This window comes from Felis catus, chromosome D3, assembly GCF_018350175.1.
Source record: "Felis catus isolate Fca126 chromosome D3, F.catus_Fca126_mat1.0, whole genome shotgun sequence".
In the NCBI taxonomy this organism is placed as follows: Eukaryota; Metazoa; Chordata; class Mammalia; order Carnivora; family Felidae; genus Felis; species Felis catus.
Genome location: NC_058379.1, coordinates 63,902,807 through 63,912,633, shown reverse-complemented (window position 1 = coordinate 63,912,633; position 9,827 = coordinate 63,902,807). Strand labels below are relative to the sequence as shown.

At 36.5% G+C, this 9,827-nt stretch overlaps 1 long non-coding RNA gene across 1 annotated transcript; it reads left to right on the top strand.

The window, feature by feature from the left end:
* The first annotated feature begins 3,757 nt into the window (after positions 1-3,757).
* On the top strand, positions 3,758-9,532 carry LOC123381259. The gene is made up of 3 exons (XR_006588088.1): positions 3,758-6,669; positions 9,292-9,376; positions 9,468-9,532. It is a non-coding gene; the product is annotated as an uncharacterized LOC123381259 (long non-coding RNA).
* The last annotated feature ends 295 nt before the right edge of the window (positions 9,533-9,827 follow it).

The following is a 9,827-nucleotide window of genomic DNA, read 5'->3' as shown; positions in this document are numbered from 1 at the left end:
ATGCCAAGTTTTTGTTATTTGCATAGTATATGTTTTTGAACCTTTTAAGTCATTATATTTAGGATGTGTTTTGTTCACGAATCAAAATTGTTTGCTTTTTCTATTAGTTGGTCTCTTTATTTTTATCCAGTCTGATTATCTTTTTTGCTTTAATTGGAGTATGTAGCTTACTTATACTGTTTAACTACTGTTATATTTGGACCTAAATCTGTAATTCTGCCCTTTGTTTTCTTTTTAATCTCATACATTCTTTGTGTCTCTATTATTATTGTCTATAAGACAACCTTCTGTTGTCTTAATGTATATCTATATTATTGGCTTATTTGGTTTATATTATTTAGCTTAACACTTAGGTATTCCATTTTCCTCTTTGACTATTAAACTTTAACCTAGGCCTAATAAACTACATTCTTAACTTATTAGGTTCTTCCTTAAATTAGTATTTTTTGTATTTTATGGATAACAAAAAGTCTTATAAAACTTAATATTCATTTACTCCCCCTACTAACTGCTGTCATATATTTTGATTCCACATACATTTTAAATGCACAAGAAGTTGTAAGCAGTCAATTTTCATTTAGATGTTCCCATATATTTACCTTTTCATTGTTCTTCAGTGAGTCCTACATTTACTATACGTCATCTGTGATTATTGTCAATCTTCCCAAAACACTTCGTTAGAATTAATTTTAGTACTTGTCTGCTGGCAATGCAGTCCCTCATTCATTATTTCGCTTTTCTTTTTGAGTAATATATTAGCTGGGTAAACAATCCAATGTTCTGAGTTTCAGCATTTCAAATATGCCATTCTTATCTCTGGTTTACCTCTTTTCAGTTTCTTATTTCTTCTGTGAAAGCAATGTACTATTTCCTGGCAGCTTTTAAGTTTCTTTTTGTGGCTAGGTATAGCTTTTTGTTGTTGTTACTTTGTTTACTTCTTGGAGTTTGCTAAAATTCTTAAACCTATGGCTTGAATTTTTCCCTCGGTTTTGGAAAATTCATACCCAGTTGTCAATGCAAAAAGAAAAAAAAAACCTTTTAAAATTTCTAGAAGTAAGGAAGAGAATTTTATTGGAGCCCACGTTAGGACAGCTGCCAGTGATACACAATCTTCACAAAGAAGAGAATACTCTAGCAGAGGAACAGTTGGTGTAAGGTTCTACACATTTTTTACATAAAAAGTTACAAATCATTAAACACAGGACATTTCAGAAAGTTGCAGATCTTATCTTAAATTTCTAGTATATGCGGGGCTGTATGACTTTAATCTTGTGGGAACCAGGAAGTTTCTTTCTTTTCCTTATCTTTTGTGCTCAGAATGTTCCTTTTTTTTTTTTTTTTTTTTTTTCTTTAACAAAGCAAATGTAACAATGTGTGTTCAGGGCAGAAATAGACCCATGGTTTGAGGTGTTGCTGAGTCATTTTGGCCTTGATAAGTGTTAAAATATAGCTTCCCTGGGAGCCCAGGATCAGGGCCCTTAAATATTAAGTTGAAAATTTTCTTTATTGCAGCATTGCTTTTAATATTGATCCTACCCATTCCCCATTTCCTTTCTTTTGTGATTTTGCAAAGACGGAGAATGGGTTGTATTAAAAAGAGGGTGCTAGGGGCCCCTCAGTGGCTCAGTTGATTAAGCGTCAGACTTTGGCTCAGGTCATGATCTTGAGTGGGGAAAGGGTTAACATTAGGCAGGGAAAGATAAGGGACCTTCAGGAAGGCAGACTGCAGCTGCAAAGTGGAGGATGAAGAAGTGGTGAGGTTTAGGAGAAAAAAAAAAAAAAAAGGATAAAGGTATTCTAGACCTGTTGGAGCAAGGTGCCATGAGTGGAGTCTCACAGACTTTATGATAAGATCCCAAAAAAATGTAGGGACAAAAATCCTCAGTGGCAACCCAGTCAGGACCCCTCTCACTCTTGAGAGCTTTATACTTTCCCTCAATAAACTCTATCGCTTTGCTCGCTCTCCGTTGTCCGGGAGATTTATTCTTCCACTCTGTGAGACAAGGACCAGCATCTCTCCCACCCTCCTGTAACAATCTCACTGCTCTGAGTGAGCTGGATCCCCGACTTGGGCCCTGTGCTGACAGCTCAGAGCCTGGAGCCTGCTCTGAATTCTGTGTCTTCCTCTCTCTCTGCCCCTCCCCCGTTCATACATACATACATACATACATACATACATAAATGGTACTCTATTTCCAGTTTTTCTTATTACTTGGGTTTAGCCTTACCCGCTTCACAACTGTATTGACCTGGGTCCTCTTTACTCGGTGGAAACTTGAATCTAATTTTTTTAATCATCTGATAAAATTTATCATTAGAACAACAAAACTCCAGCTTTCTTCACTGAGGTCTTTGGTTTCTCAGCAGCTGCATGCTCTTTGATTTCACAGTGTTGTGCTGCATGCTCAGCCTAGGAGTCAGCAAATGCCTTGAGAGAACAGTTGTGCACAGAATATGGGGTGCTTTAGCTTTATTTGCCCAATTCTGGCCCCTCAAGTGCTGCCTGCTTAATAGCCCTGAACTTCATTTTTGTGTGTGGCTGCGCTGTTTGTCCTGTAACCTGCAGGAATTTGGCAAATGTCTCAAGAAAAAGAAGCAACAGAGAAATCAGGGTTTACCTCACATTTCCCTGGGATTTCAGTTTCTTCAGTCCTGAATGCTTTGGTTGCTCTCCATTGCATTTGAGCAGCTGTTGTATGCATGGTATCCAGCTTTTATAATTGTTCTCAGTGGGATTGTTAGTCTGATACCAGCTAGTCTGATACAGCCAGCAACAGAAGTCTCCTCTCTTCCTTTATATAGCAACATTAGTCAACAAGAACATGGCCCTGTTACATTTCAGCATATTGAGCAATGTCTCAGGAAAAGTGCCACAAATAAAAATATATTGTTTCTCTATACCCCATGAATTATTGGGATGATAATTTAATCATGAATTACAATTTCACAGCAATCAATGTTGTGATAGAAGCAACTGATGTAACCTTTTTTTCCACAGCCTTTATTTTAACCAATGATTGACTGCCACTCCTTTCTTGCTTGCCAACAATTAAAGAAGTAAGATAGAAGTATGTTTGGGAGTAGCCAGGAGCCATTTTTTGATACAATCATTGACTTCTATGAGACCCAAGCAAAGAATGTGGGCAGAGGGATTATGCATTACTATGTTATCATTTATCAGAGCAGAAACCTCTGAGGACTATTGTCTTGGGTCATTTCTGGTGGATGCTCCTTAGCTGTTCTGTCAACAAAAACACAAGGAAAGCAACACAGTGGGAGTCAATGTACTGAATCTACTCAGGCCACCAAAAACAGATCTCTTTTTACTGATGCATATTTCATTTTCTTAAAATAAATAAGCCTTCTTCTGCTTAAACTGCACCTGGCAATTATTTTAATTTTAGACAAAAATTAAAAAAAAACAATTTTATCAGTTCTGGAGGCGTAGATGCATTTGAGATGTAGTTCAGGAGTCACACTACAGCCTGCCATCCAGATAGAACCTGTGCCTATTTTTGTTTAAAATCTCTAGTTTTTTTAATGTTTATTTGTTTTTGAGAGAGAGAGAGAGAGAGAGAGTACGAGCAGAAGAGGGGCAGAGAGAGAGGGAGACACAGAATTCGAAGAAGGCTTCAGGCTCTAGCTGTCATCACAGACCCCTACGCAGGGCTCAAGTCCACCAACAACAAGATCATGACCTGAGCCAAGGTCGGACACTTAACTAACTGAGCCACCCAGGTGCCCCTATTTTTGTAAATAAAATTTTATGTAACACAACCACACTCATTTTTTTTGTTTGTTTTGCATGTTGTGTATGACTGCTGTCACACTGTAACTGCAGGATTGTGATAGTCTGGGTGTGGTCTGCAAAGTCACAAATATTTTCTATCAGGTCCTTCACAGAGAAAGTTTTAGATGCTAGTTTAGATACTAATAATGAACTTCATCCCCTATCTCATAAATAAGAAATGGACACTCCAAGGCAATGTTAGGAGACAGAATTCTGGTATGAGAGGAATAGTTGAACGCCAAACACACAGCTCAAAGAATGAAAAAGGATCTGTGTCCTCATGAACATTTTCTGGTATGCTATCCAGTCCACTTGCTAACCATATGACTCACCATCTCCAAGCTCTGCTATCCTCAAATGTAATTGAGGATGATAATATTTGCTTCATGATGTTGTGATGATTAATGAAATATTACTCGTAAAATGCTCATGTCTGTATTCCATAGAATAAATGCTCAATAACTTATTATCTCTTCTTTCTCAAAGTCTTTTCAGAGACCAGAAAGAAAACTTTCCTAGGGAGATAGATAAAGGAATTTTAATTAGTCAATTTTGACTTAGAGATGAACTCTTTTGTAGTATGCTTTCTCCAGATGTCAAAACCTTGGCTTCCCAAGTCCTGCTTTAAGATTCATACTGGCCAATGGATAAGTGTTAACATATCCTTCACTCTTCAGTCAAGCAGGAAAGGAGTTATGTTGCAGAACAATTTGTCCTAAAACATATCATCAGTTTTAAATATGACCCATTTAAATCCATAAGGATTTCATAGTTTAAATATCATTGAATTTTACATCTCCAAAAAAATTGAATAAACATTCAGAAACTCCCTCCATTGCATTCTGCAAATTAAAAAAAAAAACAATGAGACCCAAAGACAATGATTGCTTTTGTTCATAGATAGTTAGGGAGTTGGGGTCATCACTGGACCAGTATAACATATTCTTAGGCTAGCATTCACTCTCCTATCTCTGACTCTGCTATTACTAATGCAGCAAAATTCTGAAGACTTTTGTTCTCTTTGTTTTCAATAATTTTGTCGTTGTTTTGACAAATTACCCCTGAGATTCATGAGGATATTATTTAGAAGCATACAATTATGTCTTGATTGCTGTTTGTTTGTTTGTTTGAATCCAATAATGCTTTTTAGTCTCAAAATTCAAATTTTCCCTTTCAATTGGTTTAGCTCATAATTGACAGCAATTATTTATTTTTATTCAGAGAAACTAAAATAAAAGATGTGATTAAATTCTCTACTGCAATGACATGGTATTTATTTGATCATTTCCAAGTATTTTGTTTTTCTTTTTTACATGAGATTCTTATTGGGGTGCTATGAGGATTAGTGATAAACTATATTACAGGAGGGCTGAGGAGGAAATTACCATGCAAGTATAAAATGTAATAGTTTTGTGTTTGGATGCTTGGTAATTGAGTTAGTTTTTACAAGTTTCTCAGAAGACTGAAACATTCAACTTAGCCTTCTTGTGGGCCTTTGGTTAATCTCACTAATCTCTATGGTCACAAAGCATTGACCTTCAAGTATGGGCCTAGCTATCTTGGAGACATATTTTGTACCCAAAGGGTCATAAGTACAATCACTTTTCAGGGTATGCATACTACTAAAGGAAATGAGCAGGGTGCAGTTTTACATTCTCACCTGATAACTTTATTCCACTAGTTAGTCAGGAGCATATTATATGCAGATCCAGCATAGCTTCTAGAGTCAGATAGCCTGGGTTCTAAGCCCAGCCACCACTTAGCTAGATTAGTGGCAGTGAATAAATCATCAATCTAGGGGAAATTTCTCTCATCCATAAGTCATTAACTACCTCAGAGATTTAGTTATCAGGATATTGGATAGAAAACACATGTAAAGCACTTAGCCAGTCCCTACCATTCAGAAAATGTTAGTTATAATAATGATTATGATAATTATCAATATTACTTTTATTAATGATAAGTCCACTTTTGCCATTTCTTTTATCATCAAATCATACAATGTGGAAAAATCTTTAGATCCAAGCCGACATTCAGTGAGCAGATGTGTACCACTGGGATGGATATTTGGAGAAATACCACAAATACAAAAATGATGAAACATCCCATCCAAGACAGGTCAACTTATCATTGCAAAAGAGCCTTCTGTAGCGCTCGAGACATATCTGAAAACCTCTGGTTATGGGAAAATTACAAGTTCCTGACCCAGCATAATTCACTATTGAACAGGTTTTCTCTAAATTTTCAAGCCCAGTTAACCTGAGTGGTCACGACAACAGCAGCATCAGCAAAGAAACAAAAATAAAAATAAACAATAATCTGTTATGCCGAAGTTTATGTTTGTTCCCGTTATTCTCAATGCATAACACACCACCCCAAACACAGTGATCTAGAGCAATATTTATTTTGCTCATGAATTCTTTGGTTTGGGAATTAGGAAAGAACACAAAAGAGATGTTTTTTTTTTATTATTATGTTTTTCTTTTCACAATGTTTTGGAACTCAACCAGGAGGACTTAATGGCTGGAGGTAGATTAATGACTGCAGGCTGGAGTCATCTGAAAGTTCACCCACTCAAATGTTGGGTAATTGGTATTCACTGTTGGCTGGGATTTGAACTGAGCCTCTTGGTTGGAACACCTGCATGTGGTTCCACCACATGGCTATTTGAGCTTCATCCCCGCATGGCAGCTGAATTCTAAGAGAATAAATTCTAAGAAAATCTGATGAAAGCTCTATCACCTTTTATGACCTCACCTTGAAAATCTCATAATATGATTTCTGCTGTCATCAAAGCCCACCCAGCATGGAGCATGGATCCTACATCTTGATGGAAGAATACCCAAGTTACATTTTAAGAAAAGCAGGTGTGATGAAAGGTATTGTTGTAGCTGTTTGGGGAAAATGCAATCTGTCAGAATGATAAAGGAGATTTCACTGACATTATCAAAACTTGAACAGATTTTGGAGTTCATCTAATCCAGTCTTCTGATGAAGACACAGGCTAGAGATATAAGGCAATGCCATTTACTTGGTCAGAAAATTTTTGATATTGCGCACATTTGGAAGTAATTATTTAACCCTTTCCCTATTCTTCCATCTTAGTCTATTCAGGCTGCTTTAGCAAAATGCCACAGACTGAGAAACTTAAACAACAGAGATTTATTTCTTACAGTTATAGAGGTTGGGAAGTCTAATATTAATTAAAGTGCCAATAAGGTAGATTTCACTCTAAAGACTTGTCAGCAGCCATCATCACACTGCGCACTCTCCTCACCTCTTCTTTATGTGTTCGTGGAGAAAGTGAGCTCTCTGTTGTCTCTACTCATAAGAACACATTTCTGACAATCAGGGCCTCACCTTTAGAACTCATTTAAGCTTAATTGCTTCCTTACAGGCCCCATACTGCAATAGAGTCACACTGGGATTAGGACTTCAACATATGAATCTTAGAGGACACATTCAGTCCATACATCCTGAAAAAATTTAATAGACAAAAATGGTATTTATAACCTTATCTTTTATGTTCAAAGCAATCCTAGAGTTGCTGCCAGAAAAAGCTTTCACTAATTCTAATTATTCCCTCCTGGCCTCATTTTTCCCAAGAATTTTGTTTTGCCATGACTTCAGCTCATGACACAGCTTTGGATGTAGACAGGTTATCATCACTTTCCACGTTTATTATGTATTCACTATAATTGAGTAGATCATTGTCTACTTGTCACCTTTTTCTAATAAATACCAAGGATATGAACAAACTGAATATTTTTAAGCACAAAAGCTGAGCTGTTTTTAACTATCAGCACCCATGTCATATTTGGGATTCATAATAATGCATATGAACAAGGAACTAAACACAAAATTGAAAAAATAAAATACCTAAAATGTATAAGTATAGAATACAGGCTATTTTTCCTTTTAAGGGTTTTGCTGTTAGGATATTGTGTAATTCTTTTTTTTTTTAATTATTGGAAAAAGACTCTATGAGATGCAAATATAATGATCGATTTTAAGATAGTTGAGTCTGTCAGCTTACTATTGAATTAAAGGAATATTGTACTCTCATTTTAAAGTTTATTGCTAGTTAAAGTTCATTTTCTTTATCTATTGGGAGAAAACCTTATCATATTGGTCTTATGCCTAGTACAGAAATAAACACTAATGACCAGCAAGTCTTAGTAATGCAAAAGGCATAAAGGAACTGAATTCATGATGACTCTGTTGTATGAGCTGAGTTTGTACTCAGCTTTGCTCTTTATAAAGCTTGTACTCAAGTTGACATGGGGATTTTGGTTAGGAGTCTTTGACCTTTAAGAAAACCAATTGTGCCCCTCAATATGGACCAAAAAAAAATCTTCATGCCAAACACTGAGATATAAGATTTCCAGGCCCTGACTTGGTTTGGCCAAGGATTTCTTTTTAATTGAGCACCTGTATTTTCTTTTGTTGCTACTGATGGGATTGGGGGACATATTAACCACTGAGTCACCATTTTTAGTGATTAGAAAACATGAAGCTTTCTGAATCATTTCCAACTTATTAAACACAAAATGATTCAGACCAGCGGAGGAAATTTATATCTTGGAGTGGGACAGGAACATTGAATGTCTGACTGGAAATTTATAATTTGTAAATCAGGCATAGTTTTTTTTTTCCTTATAGATGAAATTCTTTGCTATCTTTTTTCTTTATCAAAACCCAATACAATTTCATTTGAGTTATTTGACTCTGCAAGGCCTAGTGCCAAATGCAATGAGGCATAATGAGGTTCAGAGGAAAACAATATGTGACCCAAAGGAACTCGCTGCCTACAGCAGGATGTAGTTAAGTACCTGAATATAAAAGAACATAGTAAGTTCTCTGAAGAAATAAAAGCAACATTTCCCATGTAGGGAACTTAATGAAGGTGTGGTGCCTGAGACTTAAGGACAGAAAATTTTCAACATGAAAAAATGCCAGAGGGAGCACACCAGGTAGAAAGAGAAGTGCATGAGCAAAGTACAGAGGTACATCCTCACCTGTGCAAAAAGACATTTTTGTCTGAGGATGCTCCTTACACCTGGAATTACTCCATGAATTTGGATTTCTATTCCTTCGTCATGAATGCCTATTGCTTTTTAACACTAAAATTGCAATAGTTAATTAAGCTTTCAAGTGTGTCCAAATATGAGTTACCCAGACCTCAATAAAAGGAATGAACCACATGCAGTTTATGTCTTCAACTGTAGGTTCGTCTGAAGTCCTTGGGAAGGCATGTTATATGAGCTCCTCTGGGCCTCCCAACATATAGCATAGAGTCATATGGGCCCAGAAAAGGTGGCTGATGCCAAAAAATGGATGACAACAAGCAGAAGGGGAAGATCAATGATCAAACCATACAGACTTCCATCAAAAAATGAAAATTATTGGTCAAAATAATTCATTGAGCCAAACTCCCAAGCTTCTATCTTCCTATTTGTCTACTCTACTGACCTAATTCTATTCACATCTGAACTATTTAGGTTTTCTCAAATGAGGAATGTGGTTCATCTCACAGCACACCCCAAGTCCCTCTTCTGAAATATATGGAACCTACTTTCTAACTTGGTAATTGCCCAAACTCACTTCAAATTTTAATTTTTCTGGGGCACCTGGGTGGTTTAATCCATTAAGTGGCTGACTCTTTATTTTGTTTCAGGTAATGATCTCACAGTTTGTGAGTTCGAGCCCTGCATCAGGCACTGTGCTCAAAGCACAGAGACTGCTTGGGATTCTTGCTCTCCCTCTTTCTCTGCCCCTTCCACACTTGTTGTGTGTGCTCTCTTTCTCAAAAATAAACATTTTAAAAATTTTAATTTTCCTGTGAAATTCTCTGTTTTCATTATATTCTTTCACTATTTATTTAAAGTTAACTTAATCCAGCCTGCCAAGGATCTCTTATGTAAACTGGAACATTAGTCAACAATTATTTGTCTGTCTGCCATCTCCCTCACCATACTTTGACCCTATGAGTTTAGAAACTAAGCCTATTTAGTTTTAAATTTCTGTGGCCCAGTAT